General features: G+C 44.6%; 1 long non-coding RNA gene across 1 annotated transcript; it reads left to right on the top strand.

The window, feature by feature from the left end:
* Positions 1–585: 585 nt before the first annotated feature.
* LOC135058151 (uncharacterized) lies at positions 586–3,310 on the top strand. The gene is made up of 6 exons (XR_010244641.1): positions 586–649; positions 1,323–1,364; positions 1,668–1,748; positions 2,331–2,393; positions 3,142–3,165; positions 3,281–3,310. It is a non-coding gene; the product is annotated as an uncharacterized LOC135058151 (long non-coding RNA).
* The last annotated feature ends 15,548 nt before the right edge of the window (positions 3,311–18,858 follow it).

The raw sequence follows: 18,858 nt of genomic DNA, 5'->3' as shown, positions 1-18,858 counted from the left end.
CTGTCATCGTTGTTACACTACTGTACATGTGTCCTGGATACTGTACAGTACATGTTTCCAATTGACAGCTTCACTTACAGTACTGTTATTTTTTTTCCCACAGTACCACCACCACCACCACCTGCTGCGCTGCCAGGTATTGTGTAACGAGAATTCTGGTGCTACTGTCATCGTTGTTACACTACTGTACATGTGTCCTGGATACTGTACAGTACATGTTTCCAATTGACAGCTTCACTTACAGTACTGTTATTTTTTTTCCCACAGTACCACCACCACCACCACCTGCTGCGCTGCCAGGTATTGTGTAACGAGAATTCTGGTGCTACTGTCATCGTTGTTACACTACTGTACATGTGTCCTGGATACTGTACAGTACATGTTTCCAATTGACAGCTTCACTTACAGTACTGTTATTTTTTTTCCCACAGTACCAACACCACCACCACCACCACCACCTGCTGCTGCATCCGAGAGCTCCGGAAGTGGTAATAATTACTTTTTGTTACAGTCACACTAGTTTCCTACAGTATTACTGTAATTTTTGTATTTTACAATACTTGTCATCTTTTACACACAGACCGCCTCGTAATTGATACAGAGGAGGAGCTCATTCCCATTGATTCGGGGGAAGAGGAGCCAGATTATAGTAAGTACAGTAGGATTTTCTCAAGCCCATTCTTAAAAGTATTGACCAAGTCCACTTTTATTACTTTTCAGGCAGGGAATTCCAAACATGCACTGTACAGTATTTCCCTCACTGTGAAGACCCCTTTTCGCCTCTGTGCGAAATCGCCTCTACTTCAACAAGAGTTACTGTGCACGTGTCCTCTGTGTCCATCTTATCAAAAACCGTTCCTGTGTATTGTCCCCTTACTGTACTGTATACAGTATATTTGTAAAGGTTAATCATGTCCCCTCTTAATCTCCTCTTTTCCAATGTAAACATGCCTAGCCTGCCTTTCCTTGTATTCCATCTTCTCAATCCACTTCATCACTTTGGTCGCCCGCCTCTAAACCTTTTGTAGTTCCACGATATCCATTTTGTATTATGGTGCCCAAAATTGTGCATCCGACCCACCCTCCACTAGCCTAACCCTCCAATCATACTCTGAATCCACACTCTGCATTCTGAATGTCAGGATCCAGACAGCAGGTCTTTTAAATACAGTACTGTATGTCCCCTACCGCTGGACAGTCATTCTGCTCCTACTGTATTATGAATATATCTCTGCCTCCTGTAGCACTGTACTACTGTGCAATTTTGTAGTAACTGTACTCTACTGTATTTTGTTTATAATATTTTTTTATTTTCAACTCAGTAATTATTGACAGTGAGGATGAAAAACCCTCTCCCCAACTTGGTAAGTAAACTGCAGTATTGTACTGTACTGTACATTGTGTTAAACCAATGGGTTGGGTTTGCGTGACCAGCAGTCAGGATTCTAGCGGTCAGGTGACCGACAGTGGCATCCTGATTGCAGCAATCCCAACAGGGTGAGGTACGGTATCCTAACCCTCCTCCACTACCCCCTGATTCTGGCCTCGACATTCTCGTCTCTGTGTGCGAAATTTACTCTCCTCCTCCAATTCCTGACTGAATTTTTGCTTTACTGTATTCAACACAGAATACAAAAGTATATTTCATGGATTTTTTGCTTTCACAGGCCCTACACTGTCACAGGCGGTGGCGGAGGAGGAGGAGGAGGACCAGGACTCTCTGTCCCTCACCACACTGCACCCATTAAGTAAGTCCAGTCCGGTACATCGTGCCTCTGTAGAGCCAGTTTGAGCAAGGAGAGATTGATTGCTTCTTTTTTTGGTGGGGGCCCAAACCAACCAGTCATTTCAGCCACAGTCGTGTGGCAGACCCTGTTTATATAACATAAGGGTGGTTGGGAGGGCCCAATCACAATTCCATCTTGCACCTCTTTTTTTATTTATTTTTTTATTTATTTATCTTTGCATCATGTGATGTTTGGGGAAAATTGTTATAAGGTTTGATGTAAAAAAAAGGTTAAAAAAAAGAGGCAGATTAGATGGGCAAAGTGGTTCTTACAGTATTTGTCATCAAATTCTATGTTTCTGTATGCAGACCCTCCAACATGACCCGCCGCACTGCTCTGTTTCTAGACTTCCCTCTTAATTTATGATTTCCATCACCTGTGTTGAACTAGTTATATGATAAGAAAGCTGTTTCTTCACAGGTGATGGCAATAATAAATTAAGAGGGAAGTCCAGAACCAGAGCATTTTGTACCATGTTGGAGGGTATGTGTATTTCCTGGAATTAACCTTTTTTTTTTTTCACATTAATGTTTTTTTTCACAGGCCCTACACTGGAACAGGCCACGGAGGAGGAGGAGGATGATGATGATGCTGCTGCATTTAGTGGTAAGAATTATTACTGACATTGATCTGATGCCATCAGAGTAGCACTTTTCATCAGATTTTTCTGGCAAATGCGTAGAAATCGGATGAAAATTGTTTTTGTTTGAACTGGTGATATTGCCCATACAGTAGCAACCGATCACATCCCACATTAACATTTACAGTATCTAGTTACACTTACAGACGATAATACAGTACAGTAGGTAATATTTGATTGGTTGCTACTGTATGGACAACATCCTGTTCTAAAAAAAACACCCATCTTACTCAATTTCTCTCTCTCTCTCTCTCTCACCCCTTGTCACTGTCTCTCCATTCATCTCTCTAGATACTGTCAGTGATGAATTTCCCATTAGGCACGAGAGGCACGTACTGTACCTAGTGGCGGCATCTGTTTGGGGGCCTCAGTTGGATGCTTACAGTATGCTAATACTGTCATCCCAAAAATTACCACTACAGTAACTGCTAAATATTTTAAGTGTACTGTACAATATGCACATACAGTACTGTACAGTATACATAATTCAAAAGAAAAAAGCGTTGCTACTGTACCTTATTCTAGTCATAATCACCGGCATACGGGTCACTCACAAATTTTCTGATGGTCTCGGTGGGGTCCCTTGGAATCACCATGCCTGTCACAAGCATACCTTTTTTTACCCACCTGACACTGGGCCTGGAAACTAGTGTACTATTACTATACTTTTTACTGTATACTGTATCTTATAATATTCTTCTCTTTTACCCACAGACGACGAGCCAGAATACATTTTTGGTAAATATACTGTACAGTAGCAATAGTTGGTACTGTAATTACAGTATTTTTTTTTCTCCAACATTATTTTAAGTCAAACTGATATGACTAACTGTACTGTATTATCTTTTTACAGTCCGTCGCCAACCAGTGGAGGAGACACCTGGTAATAAAATAGAAATACATAATGCACTGTACTGTATTCTAACTTACTGTAACATGTATAACACTGAGCTGATCATCTTCACACCCTCTGACATAACCTTACAGTACAAACTGTACTTTCTCTCCTTTTTCACCCTCTTCACTCCACAAATGCATGCTGCGTTTCCTGACTACTGATATAATAGTGTGTAGAGCGTAGCGAGGCACCGTGCCCACCGCGTGGCGAGCGAAGCAAGCATGCAAGGGGCTGCTTTCCGCTCGCCGCCCCTGTCGGGATTGTGTGGTCGGGATTCCGGCGTCTGTATTTTGACTGCCGGGATCCCGTCCAGCGGGATTACGTACTGATCTCCAGTCTGAGCCTGCCCTAGGCATAGGCATACTTGCCAAATGCCCAGGGGCACAAGCAGCTTCTGCTGATTAATATGATATGCAGCATGCCTACAGTATATTCTGTGCATACAAAATGCATTACTAATGTGCAGCATTATGTGTATACAGTACTTTGTTGTGTAACATATACTGTAGCAAGGGCACTACTGTGTGGTCTAATGTGAACAAAGAGCAATATGATGTGATGCAATGTGAATAAGTGGGAATACTTTGAGGAGTAATGTGGTACTATCATATGATGTAACGAGAAAAAGAGACACTATTGCATGATATGTTGTGAATAAAGTTGCAGTACTGTGTGGCGTCATTTCAGATTGGGGAATTACTGTGTGGCCTTGCCCCTTCCCAGCAAGAACATGCACCGTTTTGGGATGCACACCGAATGTGCACACTGTTGCTATTTTAAACATACAGTACAGTAAGTTGGAGGAGCACCAAAATGACGACTGCTATGGTTGAGGGGTGATGGTGCTGGGAAAGGGGTACAGGCTCAGAGGCGGAAATAGCATCTGTGCAAGGGGGCAGCATCCAAAAACTTGACTAGGGAATCATATTATTTATGGCTGGCTCTGAGTACAGTCCACTATTATGGATAGTACTCCCTACAACACCACCTACAGTACTGTAACCCTCTTTTTTCTGAAGCGGTCATGAAATGTCATGACTGCTAATACATACAGTAAATGTCTACAGTATTTGTACTGTGGTGTTTAATTCCTTTGACAATTTGTTTATGACCTATTGAAGCTAAACTCTTGTACAGTACTTTATATTTTGAATACCAGCAATACAGTATAATACTGTACCTACAGTATACAGTAATAATTGTTTACTATTTGAATGTGACTAAATGTTTTTTTTTCTCCAATATAGTGCCAATTATTTATGGGGGCCCCAGACAGGGGCAAGATAGGTGGGCTGGCCCAGAAGCGGGCAGGCAGCAGCCCACTTATACAAGAGGTAAACTAAAGCAATGTTTAAATTACCTCGACAGCATACAGTAGTGTTTGATTTACTGTACTGACAATACAGTACTGTACATTGTAAATAACAATATTGTCTAATATAGAGTAAAGTACAGTACTGTATTGCCATTACTACACTGTAAAGTATTCAGTATTTGTTTTGTAATACTGTCCTTTTTTTCCCACAGAACAGTTGCAGCGTGCCATCCAGCTCCAGCGGGTGGTGGTCCACCTCCTAGTGGACCACTATTTTAATATTTTATTAAGTTTTATTTAATTTTATTTAATAAAAATTTTTGTTCTTGTACTCCATTGTATAGTATCTTTTTCTACTGTATAAGATAGGCATACTGTACACCATACAATTATCTGGCAGATAATCTGCAAGATCTGGCTGTTTGTAATGAAATTCTCTCCTAATTTAGCTGTGGTGTACAGTACCTCCTGAGTGTGCTGGGGTGCTTTCTGGCCAGTTTGGGGTGATTTGGAGCAAGTTTGGTCGGCCATCTTGCCGACATGTGCTGTCGACTGTTTGGCAAACATGTGTTTTCACTCCAGCATGTGTGTGTCAGGCATTTTGTGTGTGTCAGGCATTTTGTGTGTGTCAGGCATTTTGTGTGTGTCAGCCATTTTATGTGTGTCAGCCATTGCTGTGTGGTTCCACAATTGTTAGCGTGTCAAAGTGCTGACCACTGACACCACTATTTCACTTTGTACCGCATGCCTTTTGTGGAACCACACAGCCCAGCATGACTTATTGCTGGGCTGTGTGGTTCCACAAATTTTCTTGGAAAACAAATGAACATGAGTGTCTTTACTTTAATACTTTTTTTTTTTTTTTTCCCCACAGATATCTATATACACAAGAAAAGAATGTAACGAAGAACAAACTACTTTTTTGTTTTAATTAACTTTCAAACTTTATTTAAAAAAAAAAACACCTTTTTTTTCTTCAATAAACTTTTAAAAATAGAAGTTTCCTGTGGTTTTTATTAAAATATGAAATGCAAGATGCCTAACCAAGTTGTTTTACATACAGTATACCACTCTTAATTGAATTCCCATCATACAGTAGTACTAATTTATACAGTACAGGAAGTTGGGAATACAAACATTGGAAACCACGTCATGTTTATTTTAAGAAACACTTTATTTACGGACAAAGTCATTTGGAACATGTAACATCACACATACTGTACTGTATTGTAATAAAGCCAACATCACACATACTGTACGGTACTTTAATCAAAAGGTAACAGCACAAATACAGTAACAATATCAACTTTAACATTTTTATAATTTATTTTTTTGTGGTGGTGGTGCGGGGTAATGGTTTTTGTACTTTATTTTTAGGTTTTGCTTTTTGGAATTATTTTTCGTTTTTGTCTTTTGCTTTTTAACACTGTCGCATACGGACACCAGAATAGAGAACTGACAACAGCAGCCCCTGGATGGAAACGCAGCCCAAGGCCCCAGATGGACACAGCACAATGGACTCGGCTGCTACTGGATAGATACAGCAGCGCCGAAAAAATCAACAGGAATAAAAGGGGCAACTTGTAACAGGCCCTTACATTACCAGGAATGTGGTGAGCCAAGTTCATGCACTCCCCTTTGAGTAACCGAGCTGCTCCAAGTGGATTCAGCACAGTGCATGCAGCCCCAGAAAATGTACAGGTAATACAGGTACATTGACACAATTTTTTAACTTCAGCTGTGTGAAGCTGATGTGCAGAAGCTAGGAGTTAGGTAATGATCTGGTTTCATCATAGTCGAGCTTCCAAGTCATTTTCCTCTTCGTTCTCAGCACAGAGTTTATGGTATCCCTTATCTTCCTCTTTTCTGGATCACCAATCCTCACGCGGCGTTCACACCTAGCCATGATGTCATGTACCAGATTTTTGGGCAGCGGAAGTTTGCCCTTGGAACCATCAAAGTTCACACGATTGGCCCACGTCAAGTATTTGTCGTACCGTACATGGTGCTGGAACAGAGAATATGCATATTTCTGAATATGTCCATTTGAAGCTCTGTACAGATGGTCGTCCAGGGAAGTTGAGATGACAGCCAGGGCAATATTGTTCAGAGAGCCTCCGAATGTATTGCGAAGTGGCCTGTGAGCAGGTGTGCTGGTCATCATTGGTGTTCCTGGCAACAGCACACTTGAATCCAGGCCTCTGCGGTCGTCCAGCCCTCTGCGGTCCTCCAGGCCTCCTCTGCGGTCCTCCAGGCCTCCTCTGCGGTCCTCCAGGTCTCTTCTGCGGTCCTCCAGGTCTCTTCTGCGGTCCTCCAGGCCTCCTCTGCGTTCGCCCAAGTCGCTGACTTCGTCCAGTCCGCTGCTGTGGTCCAGGCCTCTGCGGTCCTCCAGGCCTCCTCTGCGGTCCTCCAGGCCTCCTCTGCGGTCCTCCAGGCCTCCTCTGCGGTCCTCCAGGCCTCCTCTGCGGTCCTCCAGGCCTCCTCTGCGGTCCTCCAGGCCTCCTCTGCGGTCCTCCAGGCCTCCTCTGCGTTCGCCCAGGCCTCCTCTGCGTTCGCCCAAGTCGCTGACTTCGTCCAGTCCGCTGCTGTGGTCCAGGCCTCTGCGGTCCTCCAGGCCTCCTCTGCGGTCCTCCAGGCCTCCTCTGCGGTCCTCCAGGCCTCCTCTGCGGTCCTCCAGGCCTCCTCTGCGGTCCTCCAGGCATCCTCTGCGGTCCTCCAGGCCTCCTCTGCGGTCCTCCAGGCCTCCTCTGCGGTCCTCCAGGCCTCCTCTGCGGTCCTCCAGGCCTCCTCTGCGGTCCTCCAGGTCTCTTCTGCGGTCCTCCAGGCCTCCTCTGCGTTCGCCCAAGTCGCTGACTTCGTCCAGTCCGCTGCTGTGGTCCAGGCCTCTGCGGTCCTCCAGGCCTCCTCTGCGGTCCTCCAGGCCTCCTCTGCGGTCCTCCAGGCCTCCTCTGCGGTCCTCCAGGCCTCCTCTGCGGTCCTCCATGTTTCCTCTGCGGTCCTCCAGGTCTCTTCTGCGGTCCTCCAGGCCTCCTCTGCGTTCGCCCAAGTCGCTGACTTCGTCCAGGCCTCTGCGGTCCTCCAGGTCTCTTCTGCGGTCCTCCAGGCCTCCTCTGCGGTCCTCCATGCCGCTGACTTCGTCCAGTCCGCTGCGGTCGTCCAGGCCTCCTCTGCGGTCCTCCATGCCGCTGACTTCGTCCAGTCCGCTGCGGTCGTCCAGGTCTCTTCTGCGGTCCTCCAGGCCTCCTCTGCGGTCGTCCAGCCCTCTGCGGTCCTCCAGGCCTCCTCTGCGGTCCTCCAGGCCTCCTCTGCGGTCCTCCAGGTCTCTTCTGCGGTCCTCCTGGTCTCTTCTGTGGTCCTCCAGGTCTCTTCTGCGGTCCTCCAGGCCTCCTCTGCGGTCGTCCAAGTCGCTGACTTCGTCCAGTCCGCTGCTGTGGTCCAGGCCTCTGCGGTCCTCCAGGCCTCCTCTGCGGTCCTCCAGGCCTCCTCTGCGGTCCTCCATGCCGCTGACGTCGTCCAGGCCTCCTCTGCGGTCGTCCAGCCCTCTGCGGTCCTCCAGACCTCCTCTGCGGTCCTCCAGGCCTCCTCTGCGGTCCTCCAGGTCTCTTCTGCGGTCCTCCTGGTCTCTTCTGCGGTCCTCCAGGTCTCTTCTGCGGTCCTCCAGGCCTCCTCTGCGGTCGTCCAAGTCGCTGACTTCGTCCAGTCCGCTGCTGTGGTCCAGGCCTCTGCGGTCCTCCAGGCCTCCTCTGCGGTCCTCCAGGCCTCCTCTGCGGTCCTCCAGGCCTCCTCTGCGGTCCTCCAGGCCTCCTCTGCGGTCCTCCATGCCGCTGACGTCGTCCAGGCCTCCTCTGCGGTCGTCCAGGCCTCCTCTGCGGTCCTCCAGGCCTCGGTCGTCCAGGCCGCTGACTTGAACCGCTTGGTGGTGTGTTGCAATGATGGTGCGGCAAACTCCAACTTGCCATTCTTCCCTCGTTTGTTCAATGACTTTCTTCATGGCTTCTACCATCTGTTCCTTTATGCCTTCTTTAAGGCCAGCCACATCGGTCTGCAGCTGATTGACCTGTCCACCAACTTCTGACTCCATATTGGTCACCTTACTGAGTAGCTCCTTTAGTAAAACAGGACAGGTACACTGGCAGTCCTGCACTTTGGTGTTCACATCTGTGAAATGCAACCTTCTTCGTGGTGAATGTGTCATGTCTTCTTGTCCAGGGGTGGCTACATGGTCCAAAAAAGAAGCTTCCTGATGCAGCGTGTTTGTCACGTCCTCTAGCACCGGTATTTCCAGATTCATTGGCTGAACACTGTGATCTGCAGGAGATGGAACAATTACATCATTTGCCACACCACATATCATCTCCAACGTATTATTCTTTGCCTTGGCATTTTTTCGTGGTTTCACCACATTTTCTTTCTGAGCCGCCTTGGCAGTTTTCTTCTTCTTTTGTGGGACTAATGCAGCAAGTTTCTGTGCCACTGATGGGTGGGTTTTGGCACTCCCGTAAAATCTGGTAGTCTGCATTCTTTGTCTTTTGTCTAAAAATATAAAAACCACAATAAGAAAACATGTAAAGCACAGCATGCTAAAAATAGCAAACAACTGTACATTTTCAAATAAAGTGCACAACAGTAAAGTGCAAATACAGTACTGTACAGTATTTGCCTTTTTTCCCTGTGCCTCCCAACAAGAACCTCTGCAGGAGGGACAGAATGCTCTGTTACGGACTTCAGTTTAAATATACAGTATGATTACCATCACCTGTGCGAACAACTATACTGTACAGTAGTTACTGTATTTGATAAGATAGGTGTTTCACCACAAGTGATAGCAATCATTCAGTACTACTGCACATACCTGTAGTACACCGGGATAAGCAAGGTCTATGTACATTACGTTATACCGAGCTGGATCGCTTAGCAACCTGACAAAATGGCCACCGACCGTGAACTCCCAGCACGTGGCAGCGCTTGGATATGGAGTGAGATACAGTATGGTACAGTCCAGGGGCAATGCTGAAGGAGCGTCACAATCCCCTAGCTCAATTACTAGAGCCATCTTAACAGCAGTGTGGGCCCCTGGACACAGCAATGCACTGGGGCCCCTACCCACTCACCAGCGGAAGGGGTGGGGGGAGCTATCAGCGGCAGCTTTGATGCTCCGCGGGGGATAGGGGGGGTTCTATCTTTCGCTCAGTATGTACAGTAGGACCTGGAGAAATAATTTCTGCTAATTATTCCTTTACTGCACAGATGGGGCAGGAAGGAGAACACTAAACTGTAGAAGGGGGCATTGTGCTGAATGAAGGGGCCCTGGTACATGACTTCCAGGGTGGTAGGGGGTGTTTAATACACAGGGGAGGAGTGGATAATGGAGTGGGCTTAATATTAGTGTTATGGACTGCAATTAGTTTCCTGTATGAAACAGATACAGTACAGTAAATAACCCTCCTTGGAAGTGCATGGGCCCTGTGAGACTTACAGTAGTGTACAGCATAAGGGTCGACTGACATGATGTACAAGCATTACATACAGTACATGTCAGTACTGTATGTAAATTCTTCAATTATTGCCTAACAACAATGCTGCTTACTGTATATTAAATACTGTAGGCCTAGAAATGTGCATCTCAATATAGTAGTTAAAAACACAGGGGCCTATGTGGATAAGCGAGTTCTATGCACACTAAAAATGGCCACCGACCGTGAACTCCCAGCACGTGGCAGCGCTCGGATATGTAGTGAGAGATGGTATACATTTTAAAATACAGTACACCGGGATAAGTTGTACAGGCCATGGAGCAATGCACAGGGACATTCATCATTTACGTACAGTATATAAATAATTGTAAACCGTAAATGAAAGAATTACCGGTCAAATACTGTATGACGAAACTGTGTCAATGAGCTGGAACAGTATGGCCTGTCAAGAAGTTTTCGAAGGCAGAAACGGAGAGCAAATTATCAGGAGATTTCTGAAAGGTCGGAGAAGATCCACACAGCAAGTCTGCCTACGAGGAAACAGATTTGCAAAGTGGGTAGCGTAAAGCCTAACAACAATGCTGCTTACTGTATATTAAATACTGTAGGCCTAGAAATGTGCATCTCAATATAGTAGTTAAAAACACAGGGGCCTATGTGGATAAGCGAGTTCTATGCACACTAAAAATGGCCACCGACCGTGAACCCCCAGCACGTGGCAGCGCTCGGATATGTAGTGAGATACAGTATGGCATACATTTCACAGTTCAGGGGGCAATGCTGAAGGAGCGTCACAATCCCCTAGCTCAATTACATTGGGATAAGCGAGGTCTATGCACATTACGGTATACCGAGCTGGATCGCTTAGCAACCTGACAACATGGCCGCCGACCGTGAACTCCCAGCACGTGGCAGCGCTCGGATATGTAGTGAGATACAATATGGCATACATTTCACAGGTCAGGGGGCAATGCTGAAGGAGCGTCACAATCCCCTAGCTCAATTACTGTACATTGGGATAAGCGAGGTCTATGCACATTACGGTATACCGAGCTGGATCGCTTAGCAACCTGACAAAATGGCCGCCGACCGTGAACTCCCAGCACGTGGCAGCGCTCGGATATGTAGTGAGATACAGTATGGCATACATTTCACACTCCAGGGGGCAATGCTGAAGGAGCGTCACAATCCCCTAGCTCAATTACATTGGGATAAGCGAGGTCTATGCACATTACGGTATACCGAGCTGGATCGCTTAGCAACCTGACAACATGGCCGCCGACCGTGAACTCCCAGCACGTGGCAGCGCTCGGATATGTAGTGAGATACAGTATGGCATACATTTCACACTCCAGGGGGCAATGCTGAAGGAGCGTCACAATCCCCTAGCTCAATTACTGTACATTGGGATAAGCGAGGTCTATGCACATTACGGTATACCGAGCTGGATCGCTTAGCAACCTGACAAAATGGCCGCCGACCGTGAACTCCCAGCACGTGGCAGCGCTCGGATATGTAGTGAGATACAGTATGGCATACATTTCACACTCCAGGGGGCAATGCTGAAGGAGCGTCACAATCCCTTAGCTCAATTACTGTACATTGGGATAAGCGAGGTCTATGCACATTACGGTATACCGAGCTGGATCGCTTAGCAACCTGACAAAATGGCCGCCGACCGTGAACTCCCAGCACGTGGCAGCGCTCAAATATGGAGTGAGAGATGGTATACATTTTAAAATACACCGGGATAAGTTGTACAGGCCATGGAGCAATGTACAGGGACATTCATCATTTACGTATATAAATAATTGTAAACCGTAAATGAAAGAATTACCGGTCAAATACTGTATGACGAAACTGTGTCAATGAGCTGGAACAGTATGGCCTGTCAAGAAGTTTTCGAAGGCAGAAACGGAGAGCAAATTATCAGGAGATTTCTGAAAGGTCGGAGAAGATCCACACAGCAAGTCTGCCTACGAGGAAACAGATTTGCAAAGTGGGTAGCGTAAAGCCTAACAACAATGCTGCTTACTGTATATTAAATACTGTAGGCCTAGAAATGTGCATCTCAATATAGTAGTTAAAAACACAGGGGCCTATGTGGATAAGCGAGTTCTATGCACACTAAAAATGGCCACCGACCGTGAACCCCCAGCACGTGGCAGCGCTCGGATATGTAGTGAGATACAGTATGGCATACATTTCACAGTTCAGGGGGCAATGCTGAAGGAGCGTCACAATCCCCTAGCTCAATTACATTGGGATAAGCGAGGTCTATGCACATTACGGTATACCGAGCTGGATCGCTTAGCAACCTGACAACATGGCCGCCGACCGTGAACTCCCAGCACGTGGCAGCGCTCGGATATGTAGTGAGATACAATATGGCATACATTTCACAGTTCAGGGGGCAATGCTGAAGGAGCGTCACAATCCCCTAGCTCAATTACATTGGGATAAGCGAGGTCTATGCACATTACGGTATACCGAGCTGGATCGCTTAGCAACCTGACAACATGGCCGCCGACCGTGAACTCCCAGCACGTGGCAGCGCTCGGATATGTAGTGAGATACAATATGGCATACATTTCACAGTTCAGGGGGCAATGCTGAAGGAGCGTCACAATCCCCTAGCTCAATTACATTGGGATAAGCGAGGTCTATGCACATTACGGTATACCGAGCTGGATCGCTTAGCAACCTGACAAAATGGCCGCCGACCGTGAACTCCCAGCACGTGGCAGCGCTCGGATATGTAGTGAGATACAGTATGGCATACATTTCACACTCCAGGGGGCAATGCTGAAGGAGCGTCACAATCCCGTAGCTCAATTACTGTACATTGGGATAAGCGAGGTCTATGCACATTACGGTATACCGAGCTGGATCGCTTAGCAACCTGACAAAATGGCCACCGACCGTGAACTCCCAGCACGTGGCAGCGCTCAAATATGGAGTGAGAGATGGTATACATTTTAAAATACACCGGGATAAGTTGTACAGGCCATGGAGCAATGTACAGGGACATTCATCATTTACGTATATAAATAATTGTAAACCGTAAATGAAAGAATTACCGGTCAAATACTGTATGACGAAACTGTGTCAATGAGCTGGAACAGTATGGCCTGTGAAGAAGTTTTCGAAGGCAGAAACGGAGAGCAAATTATCAGGAGATTTCTGAAAGGTCGGAGAAGATCCACACAGCAAGTCTGCCTACGAGGAAACAGATTTGCAAAGTGGGTAGCGGCCGGTGACTGAGACGCTCTTTTATTCACATTCAAAAGTACCTGTACAGTATGCTCTGTGATTGGTGTAAGGATGAATGCGCCTATATTGGCACCAATCACAGCGGTAAGAATTCCTTTTGTGTGAATGTGAATAAAAGAGCGTCTCAGTCACCGCCCCGCTACCCACTTTGCAAAGCTGTTTCCTCGTAAGCAGACTTGCTGTGTGGATCTTCTCCGACCTTTCAGAAATCTCCTGATAATTTGCTCTCCGTTTCTGCCTTCGAAAACTTCTTCACAGGCCATACTGTTCCAGCTCATTGACACAGTTTCGTCATACAGTATTTGACCGGTAATTCTTTCATTTACGGTTTACAATTATTTATATACGTAAATGATGAATGTCCCTGTACATTGCTCCATGGCCTGTACAACTTATCCCGGTGTATTTTAAAATGTATACCATCTCTCACTCCATATTTGAGCGCTGCCACGTGCTGGGAGTTCACGGTCGGCGGCCATTTTGTCAGGTTGCTAAGCGATCCAGCTCGGTATACCGTAATGTGCATAGACCTCGCTTATCCCAATGTACAGTAATTGAGCTAGGGGATTGTGACGCTCCTTCAGCATTGCCCCCTGGAGTGTGAAATGTATGCCATACTGTATCTCACTCCATATCCGAGCGCTGCCACGTGCTGGGAGTTCACGGTCGGCGGCCATTTTGTCAGGTTGCTAAGCGATCCAGCTCGGTATACCGTAATGTGCATAGACCTCGCTTATCCCAATGTACAGTAATTGAGCTAGGGGATTGTGACGCTCCTTCAGCATTGCCCCCTGGAGTGTGAAATGTATGCCATACTGTATCTCACTCCATATTTGAGCGCTGCCACGTGCTGGGAGTTCACGGTCGGCGGCCATTTTGTCAGGTTGCTAAGCGATCCAGCTCGGTATACCGTAATGTGCATAGACCTCGCTTATCCCAATGTAATTGAGCTAGGGGATTGTGACGCTCCTTCAGCATTGCCCCCTGGAGTGTGAAATGTATGCCATACTGTATCTCACTACATATCCGAGCGCTGCCACGTGCTGGGGGTTCACGGTCGGTGGCCATTTTTAGTGTGCATAGAACTCGCTTATCCACATAGGCCCCTGTGTTTTTAACTACTATATTGAGATGCACATTTCTAGGCCTACAGTATTTAATATACAGTAAGCAGCATTGTTGTTAGGCAATAATTGAAGAATTTACATACAGTACTGACATGTACTGTATGTAATGCTTGTACATCATGTCAGTCGACCCTTATGCTGTACACTACTGTAAGTCTCACAGGGCCCATGCACTTCCAAGGAGGGTTATTTACTGTACTGTATCTGTTTCATACAGGAAACTAATTGCAGTCCATAACACTGAAGTTGTATTTTCAGTACTGTACAGTATACAATACTTAAATTTGAACATCAGGTACTGGATAGTAAACATGTACAGTATTAACTTCTATCATAAAACTCTTATGCATTTTCAGATGTGTAAATTTTAGACTACAGTATTCACAAATGTTTTCTCTCCATACAGGAATTATATTTGGACAACATGCCAGTAACTATCAACAAAACGATGAGCAAGATAATCGCCAACATGAAAAAAGAAAATAAAACCATCAAAGAGATCCATGCATGGCTCAAGGAAAGTGGCATTATAGTCACTTTAGAAACGGTGCGCTATCATGCATTCGAGAGAACAACGCCCAGATTTGTATTTCCTACAAAATGCACATGGTACGTACTGTACACTACTGTAATGTTTAAATGACTTGCTTTATACCATAAACAATTTTTTTGAAATAAAATAAAAACTTCATCAATTGTAACTGTGATTGTGCTGTTCATGAATTCATATTTTTCATACTGTATTGTACTGTAGGAGAGTGCAACAAATTGTGGAGGAACTAACTCGTGAGGATGATGAGCGTACTGCTCTGCAAATAAAACTAATTCTCCATTCCAAGTATGACCTGGACATATCGGCCACCAGCATCAGAAGGATGCGACGGAAAATGGGATGGACCTTTGGCGCAACAAGGTAAAATACTGAAAGCAGTATAAACCATACAGTAAATGCACTGTTAATAATCCCTTGATACGTGATATAATAATGCCATAAATCATTATACAGAGTGTGTACTTTATACTATATACAGTATGTGTGTGTGTATATACTGTATATACAGTATTCTATCCCAAAAGAGATACCTACTGTATAGGCACTCAGAGACAGCAATGAAGCATTGCCGGCTTATTGTGATGATTACATACTGTATACTGTGTGTGTGTGTTTGTGTGTATGTACAGTACAGTATGTATATATATATATTACTCTGTATGTAACTTAATGTACTGTATGTACAGTTTAATGTATACAGTAGGTATATAATACAGTATACTGCACATACAGTCTACTGTATATACAGTAATCTGTAAATCTGTAATTTCATAACTGTATCTGATTTCATTATTTTTGGCTCTTCACAGGATATCTCCAATGATAAGAGATGTGAATAAAGAAAAGAGAGTGGAACAGGCACGGCGATGGATTGAGAGTGGTGAAACATTTGATGATGTCATTTTCACAGATGAATCGTCTGTTGCCCTTGAGCGGTTCTCCAGAATGTCATTCAGGAAACGTAACCATATCTCTTTAAAACCACGCCCAAAGCATCCATTGAAAATCCATGTATGGGGAGGCATATCACGATTAGGAGCTGGTCCCCTATTATTTTTCGAAGGTACAGTACAGTACTATACTTTATTCTGTGCCTGTGTTCTGTAAAAATACATGTTGTACTGTAGAGTACGTGTAACTGCACAATAAAAGGAGTTGCTTATTAATGAACAACATTTTTTGATTTCTGTAGGAATCATGGATAAGAAATATTTCCAAGAAACAATAGTAGAGAAATGTATGGTGCCATTTGTGAATAAATATTACCCAACTCACCATAGGATATTCCAAGACAATGATCCTAAACACTCCGCCTCAGCCAAATTTATGGAAGAGAAAGGTATGAATTGGGAACGCACACCACCAGAGTGAGTATTCTTTCAACAGTGTACAAGTAAAATTTTGGATAGCACTCTAGTACTGTAAAAAAAAATTTTGTTTAATAAACAGTACAATATTGTATGTTTAATTTTCTCTATTTACTGTAATGTAATTAATTTTTTCTATACGCTTTTTTTTTTTTTTAATTAGATCACCAGACATGAACCCAATCGAATTAGTGTGGGCTCAATTGAAGAGGTACGTTAGGAGTGTTGCAAAGCCAACAACAAAACAGCAACTGGTGGATGGGATAAAGAAATTTTGGCTAGAAGTACTCACACCTGAACATTGTAATAATTATATAAATCACCTGTATAAAGTATTACCTGTTGTAGTTGAAAGAAATGGTCAAGCCACAAATATGTAGTTCTGTATTTTCTGTTTAAAATTTTAAATTGGTGCATTATTAAAAAAAATGATAAAATTGCCTTTGTCTGATTATTGCATAAACTAATGTAGAATATTATACAGTAGTAATGTTATTGATGTGTACTGTATGAACAGTTATTTTCAGTTTTATAAGTCCTGAATAAGAGTACTGTACATTTTGATCAGTGCAGTACATGGAATCGGATGTTGTAATACTTTATTTTTACATTAATATTGATGTTTTTCCAATAAATATTCAATTTTACAGTATGGTACAGTACAGTACATGAGGGTACCTGTACAGTATGATACGTCATTATGGGGGAGAAATACTGTATCCACTAAATGTACAGTAAAATGTTTTTTTCTTATTACAAACACACAAATGCATCTCAGATGGAAATATGCTATACACAGCAGACAGCTTATGGTGACAGAACTTCCCTACTGTATCCCCACCCATAGTCGTGGTATATTTTAGATTGCCTAATGAGACACTCCTGCAGCATTGCCAATGATTCATGTAAAACCTGTGTGCAAACAGTATCTGTATTGAATGCAAAGTACAGTAAGAGTACAGTATACAGTATTATCAGAGCCAAACCTGACCAACATGATGCCCTAGGCTAGATTTTGGCTGATGCCCTCTTGCACAGATGCTACGTAGTTCCGCCTCTAACCCTGCACCCCTTTCCCAGCACCATCACCCATTTTGGCGCTCCTACCCCCTATAATCTAAATAAGAACAATGTGCACATTTAGTGCCAGCCCAAAACAGTGTACAGTATGTTCTTGCTGGGAAGGGGCATGGTAACACAATAATACCCGAAGATGAAATGACACAACACAGTACTGCAACTTTATTCACATTATATCATGCAGTGGTGTCTCTTATTCTCATGACATCATATCATAGTACCACATTACTCCTAACAGTAATGCCCCTTATTCACATTACACCCCACCACATTCATCTTTATTTACATTAGACCACAGGTTCTCAAACTCAGTCCTCAGGACCCCACACAGTGCAGGTTTTGCAGGTCTCACAGAATCACAAGTGAAAAAATTAGCTCCACCTACTGTATGGACCTTCTAAAATGTGTCAGTTAGTAATGAATACATCTGTGCACTTGCTGGTTTACCTGCAAAACATGCACTGTGTGGGGTCCTGAGGACCAAGTTTGAGAACCACTGCATTAGACCATGCAGTAGTGCCCTTTCCTTATGTTACACCAGAAAATATTGTAGTACACCTTATACAGTACACATACAGTACAGTAATGCCACACATTAGTAATGCATTTCATATTTAAATTTTCTGATTTAATTTCATAGAGCCGCAGTCACTCACAGAATATAGGCATGTACTGTAGCATCTCATTTTATTCTGCAGAAGCTGATTATTCCCGTTTCGCTAGTTTGCCGCCTCTGTACAGTATATCACAATAGAAAAAAGTTATAGTGTCAGTGAAAAAAGCACCTCATGACAGATACTGTACACAAGCTCATGTCTAAATACTGTATACTGTAAGCAGTGACATTAAGGGGTACAGTACTGTATATGCAATTGCAGTCGAATTCCGGCAGGAATACGGAAAAAATGGACACGGGATCCCCCATCTTTTTAGAACCAGCACCGGGCTCTGCGCCTGGTCCTGGTGCAAAAAATAAGGGGGACAAAAAAAGCGTAGGGGTTCCCCATATTTTTTGAATCAGCACTGGGCTCCACTAGCTGGACAGATAATGCACAGCCGGGGGAGACTTTTATACCGGTCCCTGCGGCCATGGAATTAAATACCCAACTACAGTAGTCACACCTGGCCGGAGTACCCTGGAGGAGTGGGGGCCCCTTAAATCAAGGGGACCCCCCTCCAGCCACTCGATTATCTCTATCACCCCTGTGTATTGTAGCTAGGGGATTGTGACGCTCCTTCAGCATTGCCCCGTACCCTGCACAAAGCGGTCGTTTTGACAGTGTGCTATGCGATTGAGTCCGGTGTACCGTAATACTGTATGCAATCCTACAGTAGCTTATCCCT

Source organism: Pseudophryne corroboree, chromosome 3 (genome assembly GCF_028390025.1).
Source record: "Pseudophryne corroboree isolate aPseCor3 chromosome 3, aPseCor3.hap2, whole genome shotgun sequence".
Lineage (NCBI taxonomy): Eukaryota > Metazoa > Chordata > Amphibia > Anura > Myobatrachidae > Pseudophryne > Pseudophryne corroboree.
This window is presented reverse-complemented; position numbering and strand designations above follow the sequence as displayed.